Source organism: Lissotriton helveticus, chromosome 10, assembly GCF_964261635.1.
Source record: "Lissotriton helveticus chromosome 10, aLisHel1.1, whole genome shotgun sequence".
Lineage (NCBI taxonomy): Eukaryota > Metazoa > Chordata > Amphibia > Caudata > Salamandridae > Lissotriton > Lissotriton helveticus.
The window spans coordinates 157,185,227-157,204,782 of NC_136071.1; the positions used below are offsets into that span (position 1 = coordinate 157,185,227).

At 42.3% G+C, this 19,556-nt stretch overlaps 2 protein-coding genes across 3 annotated transcripts in view; one reads left to right on the forward strand and one right to left on the reverse strand.

Annotated features, from left to right (window-relative positions):
* The window catches only part of IQCE (IQ motif containing E), a 313,633-nt gene extending 312,022 nt beyond the window's left edge, over nt 1-1,611 (reverse strand). Inside the window, exon 1 of one of the 2 annotated variants that reach the window (XM_078664993.1) lies at nt 1,372-1,611. The gene's annotated coding sequence lies outside the window, so the exon portion shown is untranslated. The remainder of the gene's footprint in view (nt 1-1,371) is intronic. The other variant, XM_078664994.1, reaches the window with a different exon arrangement.
* A 264-nt stretch (nt 1,612-1,875) lies between these two features.
* Nucleotides 1,876-19,556, forward strand: part of BRAT1 (BRCA1 associated ATM activator 1) — a 220,436-nt gene continuing 202,755 nt past the window's right edge. Inside the window, exon 1 of the mRNA XM_078662694.1 lies at nt 1,876-2,058. The gene's annotated coding sequence lies outside the window, so the exon portion shown is untranslated. The remainder of the gene's footprint in view (nt 2,059-19,556) is intronic.

A 19,556-nucleotide genomic window follows, 5' to 3' on the forward strand; every position in this document is an offset into this window, starting at 1 on the left:
CATGTCCGCAAGAGCTTCGTCAGGGACGAGCGCACCGCCCTAGCTAGCGGCCGCCATGTTTTCCTTTCTGGATGCAAAAAAAACAGCAATACAGTGTTATGTGTATTCCCCCGAAAGGTCAAGCTCAGTCACATTGTACATTTTGTACTTTATGCTTATTAAGGAGTCTTCTATAGGCGAGCATACTTCTGCTGGTTCAGGCAGTAGGCTAAACAAACAAAATAACCACATCTACGTTGACTGGAAGCACTATTTCAGTAGAAGATCATAACTTCTGCTCAAGCAAAACACATACTTCGGTCCATCAACATCAACATGGGGTGGGGCTAATGCCACTATAGTACTCCTGAAAGCTCTTTTTATTTTTTAGATTGACAACATATGGTCTGGCAACAGCTGTGCTGTCATGCCAGACCCAAAACAAGGCAGCAGGACTTTTCCATCAATGTACCCAGGATCTGGACCAACATTCCCATATCCAACAGAACAGCCCCAACTATGCTCGAAAGATTAGAAGACACATCTCCCTAGGCAGAAGAATGAAACCCCACAGTGGTGTGTATACAGAGAACATGGCAAACTTACACTACTTGTGTAACTCATAACAATGTTGTCAGGGCATAAGGATATTATTAAATGTTTTATGCGTAAGAAAATATTACTTTCGATAAATATTACTCAATGCATTAATATCAGTTCTACTCAATTGAAACAGTAAAATGTTGAATATATATATATATATATATATATATATATATATATATATATATATATATATATATCCATATATATCCATTTTAAACAATCTATCATATTTGTATAGACATATGATGCCGGATTTATATGGTGAACCTTTTATGGCTCGACCCGTGTTTTTATTCTTAGAGCCAAACAAAAGCCCCCCCCCCCCCGAGGTTGTCCGTGAGCCTATCTATCCTACACCTTTCTCTCACTCTCCGTCTCGAAAGTGTCAGTCTGTAATCCTCAGCCCCCAAGGGTGAGAGCGCCTCGCTTTCAAGGCACGGGTCCTATTAATTGTCCTGGTCCCTAGAACTGGGCTCCAGGTCAGCGCTGGATTCCATTACGATGCCACCTGAGGTCTGCCTGGCCCATAGTCTAAACTTTAGACTCTAAAGACACTTACAGTCTACATTAAATCTCCGTCTTAGGTCATTACAATTCATTGCAACTTTCCAATACTAACTATATTTGGGAACAAGTCGTAGGGAGGTTCGTGGGACAAGAACATAGAATTCCCATTTACGCCCTGGAGTGCATAAGAAAGATGTATTTAAAAAAAAGAGCTAAAAACAAGAAGTACCATTAGCTGTCAACAGATGGGTTGAGTTATCACAAACAAGCTTCTCTTACCTGCAGTCTTAGAGCCTCAACAATTCAGGGTGCCAGTGTGGTGTTATCATAAAGCTCATGATTCCTTCACCACCCGAATTCAGAACACGTCACATCATCCACTTGATCCTAAAACCCAACGTGGGGTGCGAAATCTCATCGTGACCGCAGCTGACCGCACCTTCTGAGTCCTTAGCAACAGCAAGATGCACTAGGGCGACAAGCCCCGGAGGGAGGATAAAACTAGCTGAGTGAGAGTGAACAATAGACACAGAGAAAGGACTGCACGCTCCCGCTGAAGTAAATGATACTCAAACACAGCGGTGTTCATTCCGCTCGTAAGCGAAGCGACCATTTTGAACTAGTGCAACAATATTCCACATTGACGGTGTGGGGACAATGAAAAGGCAACGCCAACTGCAATTCTATCTTGGACTAACACGGTGACACACAACCAGTCACAAAAGAAACTCCATGGTTGACAATAGCTTTATGAAGAGATGGTTTAATATCGCTTGACAAAAAACATTAATGTCGCTCAAAAAAGTCCAATTCCAAGATGGCCGACAAGCTAACCCACACCGCTAAATTTAATGCAGCATCTTTTATAGTCCGCTTTCGAAGGAAATTGGTCGATCAGACGTTTATTTCATACGCATGCGTCCTGCTTAAAGCCGTGAAAGGGTGTTCAGTGAAACTGATGCACTGGTAAGAGCTGTTTTTCTCGCTGTGTGGTTTGTTGTTTTGTGTGGTTCTGTTCATGCGACCGGTGGTAGCACATTTATAGCCCTCTTCTGGAGAGATCACAGTGTGTGTGAAAGATCCTCGTGGTCTGGGTAGTGGCATTTTTCAGAGGTACTCTGAGGACTTTAAGTGGGCCAGGTCTGCTGCTGCTCGGCACTGACATTTCTTAAAAGTAGGTGCCGAACTGGGTCCCTATAGCCTATAGGGCTCTACATTTTTGCTCTCGCCCTCAGGTTGGAATAGAAAATATTAACTCTGCAGCAGTACCACTGATTAATTGAAAGAGACTCGTTTTAGTTCGTTCAAGCATTTTACAATGTTATATACAACAAAACCATAGTTGTTGCTTATATTTTTTTTAATGCAATTAACAATCATTGACAAGTCAATAGTCCCGGCTTTAGGGTATAATGTTACTTGTTGCATCATGACAGTCTCTGCAGGGGCATTGCATGGTGTGCAGTGATTATCACATGTCAGCCTGTGACATAATGACAGTCAGTGCAGGCACAGAGTTTACAGGCAGTCTGTAATGTCAGAGTGTGTGTGTATGTACCATGGCAGTCAGTGACACTTTCCACGGGATCAGTGACAGTTTCTGCAGGGGCATTGCATGGTGTTCAGTGATTTTCACATGTCAACCTGTGACATGATGACATGACAGTCAGTGCAGGTACAGAGTTTACAGGCAGTCTGTTTGTTGTCTCAAATTGTAAAGCGCTCTGATATCCTTCGGGATCAAGTTCGCGCTATATAAAACTTTATAAATAAAAATAAATAAATAAATGTATCTGGATGCAATGAGAGAAACCGCAAATTATCAGTTCAGCGGCACACTATGCTATGCACAGGTGTTTAGTGTACGTATTTTTAGGCCATACCCGTTATTACACCGGCCACGCACATTTGAGCCCCCCCCCCCCGTTTTTTCATCCCACTTAAAGCCCTGGGTACGCTAAACTAAGAGTAACGTTTCCATATTATATTTTAAAGCACTGACTATAATGAAAATAAGCGTTAGTGTGGCCTGGGAAGAGTCTTATCCCAGGTTGATAGTAGAGGTAAAGAATTTATTATTGCATAAGTTCTCAGTTATCGAGAAAGAGACCCACCATGCCTGTGTGTGGGCATTGGAGGACTTCTGGTCTTTTATTTGGGGAAAACTGTGAATTGTTCATGGTGATCACAAACCGCTCGCAAGACAGTTCTTTAGCCACCGAAGGGCTTTTCAAAGCCTCAACCTGAATAGGGAGAATGACTGTCTCGTCAAGATTTCATCTAAATGATGGAATATGTACTGGGTAAGAGCAATGTTTTAGCAGATTTTCTTTCTCACATGTCCAAGGTAATGCCCGGTTACTCACCGGTAATATCCATTACTCCGAGTCCTGGTCTCCACGTCCCATTCCTGACAAGTGAGCAGCTAGTCTGCTCTACAGAAACCCCTACCTAGCTGAGCTGTTTGAACTTCCCCCTAGGATGACGTCACCATCAAGTGACTATAAAGGGGGAAGTGCACCCAAGAATCATCCTGAGAATACCAAAGAAAACAGAACGAAAAACAGACAATCGCCCAAAGAAAAACCCAAACTAGGGAGGGAGGGAAGGGCTCAGGAATGGGACGGGGAGACCAGGACTCAGAGTAATGGATATCACCGGTGAGTAACCGGGCATTACCTCCTCGTCCTGTCTCCCCGTCCCATTCCTGACAAGTGAGCCCACACGGTGATTGTGATAGAGATCGTAGGTCACCCGACCAACAATTTCACCATATAGTTTTCGGGCCCATAAATTTCAATTCACCATATACATTAATCAGGTGACCTCACAAACCTACTACCAGCAACCCTGATTCCTTCCTATTCAGTTCTAGTGTACCCGACTTACCATCCACCATTACGGGTACCTATGACCACAATGGATCAGGGAGCTAGCTGTGAAAGAAAGGCAGGCAAAATACAAACCCAACGATATAGTACTTCGGCATTAAATGATCACAGACAACTGGAAGTTTTAAAGGTTTTATCTAGAAATCAGTTTCGGAAATCATTAGGTTTACAGTCAAAAGGCAATCGATAATCAAGATAACGAAAACCACATAACTATAGAGAATAAATATAAGGGCACTCATTTAAAGTTGGAAAAATAGTGAGACAGGGAAACACGCTAAATAGAATTTAAAATGAAACTCAAGAATATACATCTATAAATGGGCAAGCTTATGCACGTACTAGACTTATACTATGGGGACATGCTTCATGAGAATGATTTGAAAATTTGGAATCCTATACATCTATAGGACGGGTGAAAAGTGGAACACGCTATAATTCTAATATCATTACTTCAAAATTTGATTGCAGGAGAAATTGCAAACCACATTTATAATTCGTAACCAGTATAGGGTGGATGTGCTCTAAAAGGTAGGGTAACATAGGAACATGCTATGAAAATAAAATGCAATGGCTTTTCATATAGTAGATTGCGGACAGCATGGAAATTAACGTGTGCCAAGGTATGTCTTTATTAAAGCAAAGACAGAAAAATAGAAGGTGCAGTATAGAGTTCTCAGCAATATAATTACCTAGAATGGTGTGAAAACTAACCCTGGCCACGGATCAGTCAAGGACAGGAAATACCCCACGGAAGGACAGTCATCAATGGGACAGCAGGTGTAGAATGGACACCCCAGGACAGGACAGGAAAACCAGATTAGGATCAGGACAGGACCACCAGGACACGACCAGCACCTGCAGTTCGGAAGCAACGCCTGCGCTCCACCCTCTCTGCAGCTATCAGTCAGGACCCCGATTGGGTTAGCGAACTTTCCAGCAAAGTGCTCCGCCAGCACTTAAGGTTTAGTAAAACCTTTGAGTCTATGGTTAAATTCGGACAGAGTGCTCCGCAGCGCTCTGTATTCAGTCACCTATTGAGTGCGTTGGGTCAGTGACAGGTCAGCTATTCAGACAAGTCGGACAATTTCTCTAGCTAAACCTAGGCTAGTTATACTGTTTTTGGGTCAGTGTACCACCCCCCAATGTTGCAAAGTGTCAGAATCCCCAATTTCGATTGGTCCCAAAGTAGGATAGGTTAACACACCAATCAGAACAAACTTCTACAAGTCTCAATTTGCATGATATGGAACCGCCTAGCAGATTTGGGGTTCCCATGAGAGAATACACAGAATACAATAGAAAAATGTCATTGTAACAATTTCAGAACAGTCGACTCCATCTTGCTGGGTCAGAGGTTGCTTTCACATGAGCATCTTTACTGTGGCTGCCAGCTGGCTGAGTTCCACTGCTCAAGGTTGCCTTCTCCCTGCCTGCGCGACATGCGCAGTAGGGACTTTCAAGATGGTTCTCGTCTCATCCAGACCCCCCCCAATATCGCGGGACATGTAAAGTAAGCGAAAACAAATTAATACATAGAATATAAATGAATTCATTTGTGTGTCATGAAGAGCTACCTTATTTCTTACCTATAAAAATATACTATGCAATTATGGGTTAGTGCAACAAACAATAACACAAGAGCATCTGCGCAAGCTTCACCACGTTAAGACACATACAGCCATTTTAAAGGCAAGTACGCATGCGCACATTTTCCCACCAGAACTGCAACTACGTCACGTCACGTGAGTGTGACTAACGCATGCGCAGTAGAAAATCCCCAAGCGGCGGCCATTTTATAGACAAGGGTTATTCGTATTAGTAAAACACATAGTGATGCTTGCCTAACATACACGCACATCCAAAATAATAGAAAATTAGTAAGACACGCAAGTTGAATTATTGTGTTACATGTTATTCGAGGTTCATGAATTCAAGCAAGTCACGTAATATGTGAAATCTTGCTTCATCAATCCCCTCTTTGATGATATTTACTATCATCACAAAAATGGAAACAGATGCCAACTTCTCTCACACTTTGTGCATTTCAATCTCTTCCAACAGTCGATTCAATTTCTCTTTCACATCTTTGCTAGGGTGAGAATTTTTCACCCTTTTGTAAATTTTACTATTCATTTCTTCCAATTCGAGCTCATCCACACTTCGTTTCACACCTCTCTTATTCATAGTATACTTCCTTTGGTGTTTGCGACATTTGCAGCAGACAAATATAAGGAATAGGATGAAACTTATCACTCCAATTGGCATCAGTACCTTAAACAGTAAACCTTTCCCTAAATTAGCAAACCAATGACCTACATTGGAGAGACCATCAGTAAGTCTCTTCCAGGCACTATCAACCTCCAGTGGTTTGAGTTCCTTTCCCAAATTGGTAATGTTCTTCACATATTTTTTAATTTGTACACTTTTGTCCGGTATGTAAGTGCAACAATGTTGCGCTTTCAACATCCGGCAGACTCCGCCCTCTTTTGCTAATAAGGTGTCAAACGCAAGTCTGTTCTGCAAAACCATTGATCTGATTGCAACCATTTCGGTATTGACCAGCAGAAATCCATGAGCTGTGTCAGTAGACAACACTTCCACTATTGTGGATAATTTGCAAATTCTGTGAGTATTCAGAACCACTCCCACTCCAGGTATCAGTGCACTAAAAATACTACCCATTATTTCACCTACGCTTTCTCTTTTACTACGCACTAAGCCATTAGTGTTTTCATTGCTTCCAGCAATTTCATTCACATGGTATATTTTCGGGAAGACAATACCAAAGTAGCAGCTTCCATACCAGTGATCCGGCAATTTGAAATAAGCCTTGTTTCCACATATATAATAAATTCCGGGAAACACAGGTTCTGACCCATTTTTGAAACCCCAACCTCCAATTACCTTGTAATTGTGTTCACATTGACTGGAACCAATGAAAATGTTATTATAATAACTAGTCTTCTCGCGATGAAGACAGAGTTTCCCTTTCCTTTCGAAATCCAGCAACAAAGCAGGGCCACTCCCACCATCTGAGGTGCTTTCCATATTCTCAGCCCATTTACGAGTTTTCTGTCTCTTATCATTTGCCTTTCTTTGGAAACTCTCCCTTCTTTTCTCTGCCATGTTTAGAAACATTTTCTCTTGTTCATGTAATGAACAGGTCAAGTTGTCTCTGTGTGCGTCATTTAGGTCTATGGTACCTATAGTCAGAAAGTATTCTCCCATATAACGTGTAACGTCACTTTTAGTATGTACAGGATTCAGGTTTCCACGTATAGGAAGTTCAGAAAATATTACGTCTGAGTTAGAGTAATAGTACTGTAACGGTCCTCTTTTGTAAAATAATCTTGCTAAAATACTACAGGAAATTCCATAGGTTAAAGGTAGGTGATGATACGTCATGCCTTCAGCTACAGAAGTGGGTAGCTTCATGCAGACATAGCAATCTTCTATTTCCATAGTTTCTACATAATGCACTAACTGGTTTGCGAAAACATTTAAATGAGTCTGGTTCTTAACTCCGTGATAATGTAGTCTTTCCTCATCTGGTGCTTCTAAGTCTGATCTTGTTTGTCTGACTGAGTGCTTTTTCACGTCTTTCTACACTTCGTGTTGTCAGTTCTTCAGTATCAGTAGTCACAGTCTCTGTAGGGTCAATATTAATATTTTTGCTTACCATATAAGGAATGAAAACTGTTAGTCCTATCCAAACTATTAACACTATAGCTACACTACATATACATATTTTACAGCACGTTTTGCAACAACTGCGTCTAGGCCTTCCATTCACACTTGAATCAGACATTTTCGCTCAGAAGAAGTTTTCAACCCCTCTTTGTAACTTTGCACAGGTAGCTTACTCTGCGCAACTTCAGGTTAGTTCATCTTCTTCTTCTGCAGACTGATCAGCAATCGGTTCTCCGTCACTTTCGTCAGTTATATCAAGATCCTCAAAATCCTCCAAAATTAAATAGGTCCATTCAGGATCTTGGTATTTTTCGTTCAGTCTTTTTATTCGATCACTCCTTCTTTTGGAGCTTTCTCCAGTTTGCTCGGTGATACGAGGACTTTTCCTTCTTTCTGCAAGTTTCTCTTCTACTGTTTTTATTCTTAGTCTCAGTCTCTTAATATATCTTGGCTCGATATTTTTCTTTTTCTTGAGTCTTTTAGCTGGCACTGTGATTTGGCTTTCTTCTAATGCTCTTTTATTTTCGTTTGTTTGTGGCACTTCTGCTTCTGTTTCTTCCCTTCCTGTCTGACTAGTCCCAGGTCTTGTATTTATTTCTTCTGCCTGGTTACTAAGCTGGCCTGGTTCAGGTGAATTTTGGTTTTGGCTTTTGAATGTCTCTGTTTCTGTGTCCTGAACACGTTCTTCTAATTCTATCTGATCCTGTTCAAGCACTTCGATCCCTTGATTTTCTTCTGCTCGAACTTTTACACTAGTTCTAATCTGACCCCTTTCAATTTCAGGAGTTAGTGGAGGTGTGTCGATTACTTGCTCTGTCCCTGTCTGACCTTCCTCTTCGTCCTCGGATTTGACGTGAATCTCAATAATCTGAGGGTCTTCGCCTGTGCCTATCTCGTCCTCTCTATTCCACTCTCTATCTTTGTAGGTTCACTCTCTTGTTCTGAAGGGTCTTCAGTTAGGTCGATTATGGGTATCCAATACTCTTGGCTGGTGCTCGGCTGTTCGTCATCAGCTACTTCAGGACCAACGTCTGCAGACCCCTCAGCTGGACAACCTTCAGCTCCAGGTTCCTTGTCTGGAGTTACCATCTGTGTATGGCTGGCATGGATCCACTTGGGAACGCCTGCACACTTCACCGCTGTCGTGGTCACCAGTATTATTTGGCGTTTTTCTCCCCACCTCGGTGCAAGGCAACTCGAACGAGTATGTTTCTTGATTCTAACCCAGTCGCCAGGAACCAATTTGTGGACTGGAGTTGTTGGATTGGCGACGGCGTCTTCCCCAATCTGGCGAGAGATAGAACGCACTTGGTCACCTAGTTGCTTGCAGTACTCCAGTACCAAATCCTCAGTAATGTTTAACAGTTTGTATCCTGGTACCCATGCTTGTCTCATCACTCTTCCCATCAGGATTTCATGCGGGCTCAGGCCTGTTTTTCGGTCTGGAATACTTCTGAGTCCCATCAGAACAAGAGGCAAGGCAGTTATCCAGTTCAAGCCAGTAGAGTCACACATCTTTGCCAACCTCGATTTTATAGTGCCATTTATTTGCTCTTCCACTCCAGAAGCCTCTGGACGATATGCACAGTGCAGTTTTTGGGTGATCTGGAATGCTTTACAGAGCTGATCGATTACCTCATTCTGAAAATGTTTGCCTCTATCTGATTCAATAGTGACTGGAACCCCGAACCTAGGTATCAATTCTCGTAGTAACAATTTGGCTACTGTTATGGCGTCACTCTGTTTGGCAGGGTAGGCTTCCACCCATTTGGAAAATAGGCAGACAATGACAAGGACATATCTCTTTCCCTCACAACGAGGCATGGTGATGAAGTCAATCTGTATTCTCACAAAGGGACCCCCTGATTTCCCAATTTTCCCCAGTTCAACTACTGTCCTCTTGCCAGCGTTGAACTGCTGACATGTTAAGCACCTCTGGCAGAGTGATGCTGCTACCTTCCTGAACTTCGGATTATACCATGTTTGTTGGAAAACCAGAACCATGGCATCCCTACCAGTGTGTGAACCTCCATGTATCAGTCTTGCCATAGACGCAAGCAGATGTCTAGGTAACACAGGCATACCATTTGGGCCCACAATGACACCATCCTCACTTCTGGGTCGACAACCAAGTTTCCTCCACTTTTCTTTCTCTCTCGATGGCACAGCATGCTGCCAATCTCTCACCTCTTTCCAGGTAGGCACTTCTTCAAACACCATAAGTTGGCAGCTGTTTCCAAGTCCCCCCAGTTTAACATTTACAGACATGCGATTTCTGACGCAATGTTTGGCCACTTCATCAGCAAAATAATTTCCCAAAGATACATGGTCAAGGCCCTTTTTATGAGCAGCACATTTGGTAATTGGATTGCCTCCAGTAAATCTTGTACAACCCTTCCATTTCGAATGGGAGTACCTGATGAAGTCAGAAATTCTCTTTGTAGCCATAATTGGCCGAAGTCATGCACAACCCCATAACAGTACTGACTGTCAGTATATACTGTTATTCTTTTGTTTTTCCCAATTTTGCAGGCACTTAACAATGCAATCAATTACTTGTGCAGACTTCACTCCAAATAAACAGGATGCTTCTTTAATGCTGTTTAAAGTGACTACAGCACTTAGGCCTACAAGTTTGTGTCTCATACATGAGCCATCCACAAAAAACTCCTCATCGTTTACAGGCAAAGGTGTTTCCTTAATGTCTGGGCGGGGTTTAGTACTGAATTCTGTCAGGTCAATGCAGTCATGCTCGTTCTCTCCCTCGGCTTCTACTATCATTGAGTCAGGGTGGCTGGATTCAAGATATTACACCGAGTGATGACTACATTTGCAGCACCCACGAGAATCCTCTCGTATTTAGTCAGCCGACTAGGGGTGAGATACTGAGTCTTGGTTCGGGTCAGCAAAATTACAACTGTATGTGGAACATACACAGTTACAGGATGTCCCATAACAATGGATTCACTCTGTTCTAAACTCGTGCAAGTTGCAGCTACTGCTTTCAGACATCCAGGTAATCCAGCAGCCACTGGATCCAAAGTGGCAGAAAAATATGCCACTGGACGTCTAGTCAACCCATGCTCCTGAGTTAAGACTGACAATGCACAGTTGTCTCGTGTGTCACAGAATAGTGAAAACTCTTTGGAATAGTCAGGCATCCCTAAAGCAGGGGCTGTACACAGGCAATCTCGCAGTTTAGTAAATGCTGTTAAACTTTCATCGTCCCATTCCACTGGGTCCTTCGCTCCTTTCTTTGTCATATTTATTAAAGGCTTTGCCAGGACTGCGAATCCCACAATCCATTGCCTGCAGTAACCTACCACCCCAAGGAACATTCTGACTTCTTTCTGAGTACGGGGTAACTGCATCTTTTGAATTATTCTGACTCTCTCTGAGGTGACTTTTCTGATTCCTTTTTCTATCTGGTGCCCCAGATATTTCACTGACTTTGAACAGAACTGCAACTTTTCAGGAGCCACTTTAAGTCCCTTTTCACCTAGGTGATTCAGTAAAGCAATGGTGTCAATCACGCAATCTCTATGACTTTTAGACGCCACCAAGAGGTTGTCTATATATTGCACCAAAACAGAGTTTCCAGGTAAAACTAAGGATTCAAGGCACTTTTTCAGAATCTGATTAAAGATCGAGGGGCTTTCTGTGTACCCTTGGGGGACACGATTCCAAACGTACACGTGACTGTTGAAAGCAAATGAGAAAATAAATTTGCTGTCTGGATGCAATGGGATCGAAAAGAATGCATGACACAAGTCAATCACAGTGAACCATTCAGCCTCCCAGGGGATCTGATACAGGATTACTGCTGGGTTCGGGACAATAGGACAACAAGGAACAACGATCTTGTTTACCTTTCTCAGGTCCTGCACTACTCTGTACTTGCCACTAGGTTTCTTGATTCCAATTATGGAGGAATTACACGGACTACTCATCACTTCTTGTATGATGTTGGCTTCTAGCAATTTCTGTATTTCGATGGCAACTCCTGCTCTCACTTCAGCACTCATTTTATATGGCTTGGTATTGGGGTAAACTGCATTTTATTTCATGGCTATTTGTATTGGGTCTACATTGGCCATTAATCCTACATCCTTTCCTGTAAAGTCCCATTCTTCTGGTTTCACTGTCTTTTGGATTTCTTCGGGTAAATCTTGTATAGTCATTCGTTTAATTTCAGAGTCAGGTCTGATTAACATTAATTTGTATATGCCATCTTCGTCTGGGGTTTGAATTTCGACGCCCTTTGGTGTGCAAAAGATAGTACAGTTCATTTTGCACAACAAATCACGCCCCAGTAAGTTTACTGGACTGGTGTCACAAACGACAAATCTATGCATTTCTTTAAAGTTCCCTATTGTGATCTCCATGGGCTCAGTAACTGGGGTACTAATCAATTGATTAGACACACCCACTACCTGGATTGCTTCTCCCGAGAGGGGTAGGTTTGGAACGTCCACTGTTCTTACAGTAGCACCAGTGTCTAATAGAAAGGTGACATCATTTCCATCAACCTTTCCTTCAATGTATGGCCCTGACTGGTCTACCGGCAAGGAGGCGCCAAGTACACACTCCTCGTCCTCCCCTCTCAGGCCCCGTCAGTACTGGTCGTCGCAGAGAAAAGTGTCATTCAACAAAAACTGCGAAGTTGCTGCATTTCTATTCTCATTTCCTCCCCAGATTTCTATGTCGTCACCTTGCGGTGATTTTCCCTTATAATTCGGTTTTGGCGCTCGGGGCAATTGACTTGCCTTTGCCTGATGCTGGGTCTTTCTTGATTTTTCATTCTGCGTCTGTGGAATTAAATCAGGGGTTTGGGTATTATCATTCTGCAAATATGGACACTCGTCTCTCCAGTGCCCGATTTCTCCGCACTGGTGGCAGGGAAATTTCTTTTTAGCTTCCTCTCTGCTCATTTTTACTTTGGGCTTCCCTCCACCCCCAGAACCTTGATTTTGGGTATTCTTATTCATTTTATTTAATTGCTTTTCCTGTTGTTCTGCTAGTTTTACTTGTGCCCAGATCACTTTCTCTTTCAGGGCCTTTCGTTTGTCTGCCATCTCATCCTCACAGTACTTTGCGTACCGTAGGACCTCATCCATTTTCTTAGACTGCCAACAAATTTCATCATCTTTGATCCACTGGCAAATTTCGGGTCTTAAACCGTTTACAAACCTGTAAATGAAATGGGTCATGTCCTTCATCTCGATGTTATCTATACCACTGTACGTTTTAAACACCTGTAACAGTCTTTCATAAAAGGAGTGTACAGTCTCATCCCTTTCCTGCGAGGTCCTATCTATCTTGGTCCAATCAGTTTCCTTAGCAGGCACCTTTTGCTTCAGATGTTGAATTACCTGATCATATTTTTTCATCACTTCCTTAGAGGGTTCTCCTGTTTTAGAGTCCCTCGGGTATTCCTCACTAGGCCAAGCTATGGCTATCTTACACTCGGTCCATAAATCTACAGGGACCACAATGTCAAAGAACCCATCCAAGTCTTTCCATAGGCATTTTTGCACCTTTACAAACCTTTCCACCTGCCTGTACCAGTCCACGGGTTTTTCTCGCAATTTTGGGAAATCATTTGTAAAGGACACAATATCTTGTCTGGACCAGGGCACATGTACATATTTTCCACCTGGCACTTCTCGCATAGGGTACAACTGCTCTGGTTTGTCCGATTCCTTTAGAACAAATTCAGGAGTTACTTGTTTAGACCTGGCCTCATCTTTCTTCTTGGCCCATCTGGCTTTCCATCTTTCTACATCTCCCCATTTCTGCAACACTGTCAATAGTTCTTTGACCTGTGCCTTCTTCCCTGACACATTCAGGTTTTCCAAATCTTTGTCTGAGAAATCTGCTCTGTACGGTTTTTGCAAAGGTTTTGATTTTGAAATATCTATTCCCATGCTAGCTGCAGTGTCTGTTAGCTTTTCATGGAGTACTCTGGCATTTCGGGTAAGACTTTTGCAGATAAACAGCAGCTCTTCCTCAGAATAGGTGTTTAATTGGTCTAGTCCTACGTTTCCTGCCATTAGTTCTTCTATTTCTACTCTCAATTTGTAGAGATCTAAAGGTTTCGTCTGCGGAGTTTGTTTTTCTAATTCTTGACTCCATCTTTCGATTTCTTCAGGAGTCACCAACGTGACACTCTTAGTACCCGAAGTCGATTCCATTTGAATCTCCCTCGTGTTGAAAGGATTATGTCTTTTCTGCATCCTTATCCCTGTGTCCCTAATGGGCAGATCCATTAGCGAGACCTCAGACTCGCACTCACTTGTCTGGTCATCTACGATTAAGGGTTCTGATCTTGGCGGCACTATAACTGGGGTAATAACTGGAGTTTTTGGACTCCCTTGTCGGTCCCCATATAACGGAACCACTGGTCCAATAGTTACTGGGATTGTCAAGGCGTCAGGGCTTGTATTTAACTGGGAGATTTTCTGAATTACCTCAGCTCTCTGTTTGGCTAGAGCTTCTAGTTCCTTCTCTTCCAACAACCTGTCTAAGGATTTTTCATGTAATACCTGCAGGATTAAAGTTGGAGCATACCTCGGGGCAGTGGGGTGCGTTTCACTTGGTCCTTCACCATAATTAGGTCTTGGGAACAAACGTCCTGTACTTAGGGATCTTGGTTCTTCCTCACCTTGAGGTTGTAAGAACGGCATTCCTGAACTTGAGGGTCTCGCCCCACCTTCGTAGGGAATTCTAGAGCAAAAGTCTCGTTCATGTGAGTATCTCGCCTCTCCACTAGCGGGTATTCTTGTTTAAATATCTCTCGTATCTATGGGTCCTAAATTCTCGGTATAGGGAGGTATTTGGCAACCCCCTTCTACACTTGCAGATCTGGCCTCATTCTGGAGAGGAGGTCTTCGAGAATTATCCCCTTCACTGGAAGGTCTATTTCTTTCATTGTAAGGAGGCGGACTTCTCATAAACAGGTCATCTAATAATTCATCATCCGACTCTCCAATGGGCACCCAATGTTTGCACTTTTCTGTTTTCTTTCCCCCCCCAGGAGAACCACCCACTGGCATCATTGGAAACAGTCCTTCTACAATCATATTCTGTCTCCATTGTTTCATCTTTTTGTCTCGGTCTCTTGTTTCAATTTTGGATAGAATTTTGTCAACCCTTTATCCATGCGGGGCTTGTCTCTCTCAAAAGCCTCAATCTCCCATTCCTCTAATGCTTCGTACTGCGTTAATCTAGGTCTGGGATGTAAATCATTCATTCGGGTTCTCAAATTAAATAAAATCCTGCCATTGAAAAGCCAATACTCCGTCATCTTTTGTGTATTCTGCCCAATTTTCCAACCATACACACGAGTGGTACCCTTTATCAAACATCATGAAAGATGCAGGAGTATTCGGTGGCGGAATGACAACACCTTCTCTGGTTCTAATCGGTTTGTCCTTTTTGAAATAATTCTTTACCTTATTTACAAGGGATAATTTTCTCTTATTTCCGTACGTAATGCTGTTGTTATGCCCTTTCCACTGATCGTTCTCAAACCCTAAATGTCGCGGATCAGGTCTAGTATGCGGTCTATACGAATGCCACATACGATTTCTGCGAGTGACTTTGTTTACAAATCACTTCCAATCCAAGTGCGTCTTTTATTTTCGTGCAACCAATGAAGTGCACGGTTTCAAATAATCTCGACCAATGGGTGCGCGGCTTTTTCGCGAGACAGTTCTCACGCTTCGGCACTCACCCCTCCTTTACAATTCCAGCTCCGCTACACACCCGCTGCGTCTACCAATCCCAGCGCGGCACGGAGTGACGTCAGAGCAGCTTCGGAACTGACTCCCTCCTTCACAAGGTAACGGAAACTTTATTTCTTTCTAAAGTGCTAGTGCTTGGTTATTTAACAACGAATACACATTCGCCACTGTACTCAAGTGTCTAGACAGTAAAGATTTGTTTCACTGCAATTAAACTACTTCCGTTTACTTTTCACACACTACGGATAGATCTCTTCTGCCTACCCTTCACTCAAGCATTAGGGAACCTGCTACTTCTTTGACTCATCCACTTCTTTTCCGGAATTATACAGAGCCTAAAGTTTCACCAGCGAACCCCTTTGCTATCACCCAAGTTCCGATGAATCCTGCTACTCCTTCCGGTGCGACCCTTACTAGGTTATATCACAATAGAAGTTTTGCCAGTAAACTCGTTGCTATCATTTATTCAACTATTCATTCAGAAAACCCTAGTTAGTGCTTCCAGTTCTACCTAACCTACACCAACTTTCCTTAAGTCAGTGACCTCAAAGCAAGTGGATTCTCTTCACCACTCGCTATTCAATTCCCCGGGGATTCCCAACAAACATGTAACAGTAACTAACAAATGGGTTAATACATGTATCAGTACAATAATAGGAAAAACAATTTTAAAACATTTCATAATTTTTCAAGCAAACATTTCACGTGAGTGATCAAATCACATGAACTGCTTACCCTTACCCTTACCTGTTACAATTTCACCATATAGTTTTCGGGCCCATAAATTTCAATTCACCATATACATTAATCAGGTGACCTCACAAACCTACTACCAGCAACCCTGATTCCTTCCTATTCAGTTCTAGTGTACCCGACTTACCATCCACCATTACGGGTACCTATGACCACAATGGATCAGGGAGCTAGCTGTGAAAGAAAGGCAGGCAAAATACAAACCCAACGATATAGTACTTCGGCATTAAATGATCACAGACAACTGGAAGTTTTAAAGGTTTTATCTAGAAATCAGTTTCGGAAATCATTAGGTTTACAGTCAAAAGGCAATCGATAATCAAGATAACGAAAACCACATAACTATAGAGAATAAATATAAGGGCACTCATTTAAAGTTGGAAACATAGTGAGACAGGGAAACACGCTAAATAGAATTTAAAATGAAACTCAAGAATAGACATCTATAAATGGGCAAGCTTATGCACGTACTAGACTTATACTATGGGGACATGCTTCATGAGAATGATTTGAAAATTTGGAATCCTATACATCTATAGGACGGGTGAAAAGTGGAACACGCTATAATTCTAATATCATTACTTCAAAATTTGATTGCAGGAGAAATTGCAAACCACATTTATAATTCGTAACCAGTATAGGGTGGATGTGCTCTAAAAGGTAGGGTAATATAGGAACATGCTATGAAAATAAAATGCAATGGCTTTTCATATAGTAGATTGCGGACAGCATGGAAATTAACGTGTGCCAAGGTATGTCTTTATTAAAGCAAAAATCGAAAAAGTGGTAGGCGGTGCACTGCGATGGTTTAAATAGGATCAAAGTTCAGTTAAACCATGTGGTGGGTGCGCCAGTGGGTAGTGTCTCCGACTGAAACACTATTGAAAATGACGAAGTGGTGTATGCATAAGTCTATGCAAATACATCCCCACTATGGCACTCCGATGAGACATAGAGATGTCTTTCAAAGATGAATAATTCCAAAGTTTTTGAACAATTTATTGAAACAACTTGTTTGTTCATATGGTTAATATTTCAATTCATATCAATCCAATGTTATTCAATTGTTTTCAAGATGAGGGATATGCAAAGTATATAACTCCACTCCGATGCATTTCGGACGGTGCCCTTTCTCAAGGAGTGCTAGGAAGAAGACAAGATGGTGTAAGAAAGTAGGAAGGGTGACAAGCGCTTAGGTGGACTATATCAGTTTAAAGTGCCTATCAATAAGTGAGGAAATTCAGGCTTGTAATAAAAACGGAGGGCAAGTGATGGAAGGTGTCAGCTAGTAACTCAAACGGGGCGTGAATTAGCAATAACGGGGTGTGAATGGTAGACGTCATGGTGTGGTTGGTTGATAAGCGGTGAATGACTTACTTGGGATTTCTCATAACGCGCGGCGTTACTGGCGGGTACACGAACGGGTGAAAAGCGCTGAGCGCGAAAGATTCATGATAAAGGAAGTGGCCCGTGGGGCATGAAAATAGAAAGAGGACTAAAAAGCGGAACGGGGTGGGATAGAAGAAGGACTGGTGATGAAAGAGGGGAAGTTAATGCGCCATCTTGGAATGGTGAAAATGCGGGGGGAAGACAGGTAAAGTAATGATGTAGGAAGGGTGGACAGTGTAAAGCAAAAAGTATGAAATAAAATTAAATGAAATAAAACTCTGGCAAAAAAGAGACAATGAACTATAACACATTATAGGTAACAGCTGTATTCAAAGCGATCATTGAGGCCAAAAGGCTTCTGAGTCTGAAGGCGGAACATCCATTCAAGTTCTCTTTTTAATAAAAGTTTGTTGTTGTCGGTTCCTTCTTTTTTATTGACAATTTCAAGGATGATAAATCGCAGTTGGGCAATGGTGTGGCAGGCTTCCAAAAATGCATAGCTATGTTGGATTTGGTATTTTTGAGTCGAATGTTTGATTTATGTTCATTCAGACGTGTTTTGATTTTTCTTTCTGTTTTGCCAACGTACAGTTTACCACATGGACATTTCAGGGCATATATGAGGTTACAAGAGTCACAAGTCCCATTAACTTTCAATTTGATGATATTGCCCTTCATGGGGTAGTGGATGTTGTTGCCTTTGATGACGCAGTTGCAATGGCTGCAATTCAGACAAGGTTGGGTGCCTTTGTAGTTTGAAGATGTGTCGGTAGGTTTAGATAGTATCTCTTTGATATTCTTACTCCTTGTGTGTGCAAACAAAGGTAAAGGTTTAAACATGTCGCCAAAGTCTGGCTCGACTTGAAGGATGGACCAATGTTTAAGGATGATTCTTTTGTAGATGTTGCTGACTGTTGAGTACTTGGATACCAAAACCATACGTTGTTGTGCCTTGGTGGGTTGTTTGGTGAGGGCCTCTTGTCGTGGTATTAGTGCCACACGAGTTTGTGCGTCAGATAAAACTTGTACGGGGTAACCTCTGTCCAGGAAACGGTTGTGCATTTCTTGCATGCGTGTTTTCATGGTGTCTTCATTCGATACTATACGTTTGACACGTAATAGTTGAGAGAAAGGCAGGTGCTTTTTAAGGGACTCTTGATGGTAGCTCTGATAATGCAGTGTATTGTTGCGGTCAGTGCTTTTTCTATGAAGGTCTGTGATGAAGCCAGTTGGGGAGATTTTGATATTGACATCCAAAAATGTAATTTCTGAATTACTAATCTGCCAAGTTAACTTGATGCGTTCATCCTTGGAATTGAGGTGATGAAGACATAGTTCAAGAGATTCTTTGGAGTCCGTCCAGACGAAAAATAAATCGTCGATGTATCTGACGTAAAGTTTAAGGTGTTCTTGAAAGTTGATGTCACCATAGATGTGTGTTTTCTCAAAATTTTCCATATATATATTGGCATATGTGGGGGCAGCACAATTTCCCATCGCCATTCCAGATAGCTGTAGAAACCATTCGTTGTTGACTTGAAAATAGCTGTGGTATAATGTATATACCATTAACTCCATCAGAAATGATTGCATGGGGCTTTCAATGTTGCTCTGTAATAAGGCTTGCTCAATGGCTTCAATGCCGCCCTCATGTGGGATAGATGTATATAGAGAGCTGACGTCAGCTGTACACAGGATGTATGAATTGTTGTCATCGATCTGAATGGTGGCCAATTTGAGTAGAAATTCAGTCGTGTCTTTAATGTAGCTGGTAGCTTTCGTGACGATTGGTTGCAAGTAGCGGTCTATGAATTTGCCTGTGGGCTCGTGAATCGAACCCTTGGTGGATACTATCGGCCGGAACGGGGGATTTTGGAGATCCTTATGTATCTTGGGGCTCATGTGTATAGTAGGACTCCTTGGATGTTCGACCAGCAGGAAATTCTTGGTGCGTTCTTGGATGATGTTGTTTTGCAGAGCTCGCATGACGATG